General features: G+C 32.3%; 1 pseudogene; it reads right to left on the bottom strand.

Annotated features, from left to right (window-relative positions):
• LOC119588834 overlaps nucleotides 1-1,228 on the bottom strand; it is an 8,495-nt pseudogene that overhangs the window by 5,373 nt on the left and 1,894 nt on the right.

The raw sequence follows: 1,228 nt of genomic DNA, 5'->3' as shown, positions 1-1,228 counted from the left end.
CAAAAAGAAGGGAAAAATGTAACATTATCTGTTTACATTTCAGAATAAATTCCTCCAGACAAGCATCCTCAATAAAAGCATTAACTAGATGCCCTAAAACTCACCTTAACTAGTTTCTAAAATAAAAAAAATAAATAGCATTCCTTAAATTACGGGAATATCTTTAAACAAGGGAATACAATTCCTCTCTAAAATACAAAATTGATATAAAAAATCCTTTTCTCTCAAAAAGATAAAGAGGTGAGGTGTCTCTCAGCTCCTTGTGAACATCATTATATTTTTCTTTATACAAGGGTAAAAACAATATAGAATTTTAACTAAAAGGAGTAATTGTTTTCTTATTTGATTTGCATAATCTTCTAGTTGATACATACTAAATATGGGAAGTTCAGGTCCGATAAAAATTATCAGTATTTTTTTAATCTATTTTTCTTAACAGCTTTTTCATTTTCAAAGAAAAAAAATAAATAATTAATACTCATTCTTCATTTTCTTATTAGAAAAAAAATTAAATATCAGAAACAGAAATGTCCCTTTTCAAAATCTCTGATAGATATTGCTATGAGTAATAATTCTTTTTTTTAGGAATGCAAATCTTTCTTTTGAATAATTTTCTAAAAAAATGTCACAGTTGGCTACTCATTCTCCATTTCCTCTAAAAAAAAAAAATCTCTGCAACTCATTTCCTCCACGAACACCAGTCTCCCACACAAAAAGCTTGGAAAAATCTCAGAAAGCGCTCGGAAAAAGCTCAGAAAAAGTTTGGAAAAGGAAACGTGCACAGCTCACTCTCTATTCTGCCGTCGAATAAGAACCATCCTGGCACAAGGACAGACCTAAGCACAGACATACTTACGAACGACTTACTCATGTCCGCCAGCGTTGATGCGATCTGCCTGCTCCTTGGCCCGGTGGTCCATCCACATCACTATATTGAATCGATCCTCCCCTGAGGTTATGCAACGATCACTTGATTACTATAGATTGCAAGGGATGTGTGCAACCAATGAGGCACTGTAATATCAGTATCAGTTATAGCGTTTACTTTATATTTCATGACCCATTTGCCCTGGGATTATGTACTGTCTACTATAGTTTTTTAAGAACTTTGTTGCACATTGATATATATTTTTTGAGAATTTAGTTGCACACAGATGTAATTTTTGAGATTTTTGTTGCACAGATGTTCTTTTTTTGAGATTTTTGTTGCACAGATGTATTTTTAGAT

Source organism: Penaeus monodon, chromosome 24 (assembly GCF_015228065.2).
Source record: "Penaeus monodon isolate SGIC_2016 chromosome 24, NSTDA_Pmon_1, whole genome shotgun sequence".
NCBI classification, from domain to species: Eukaryota; Metazoa; Arthropoda; class Malacostraca; order Decapoda; family Penaeidae; genus Penaeus; species Penaeus monodon.
The sequence above is the reverse complement of the archived record's forward strand: the minus strand, read 5'-3'. Positions and strand labels throughout refer to the sequence as shown.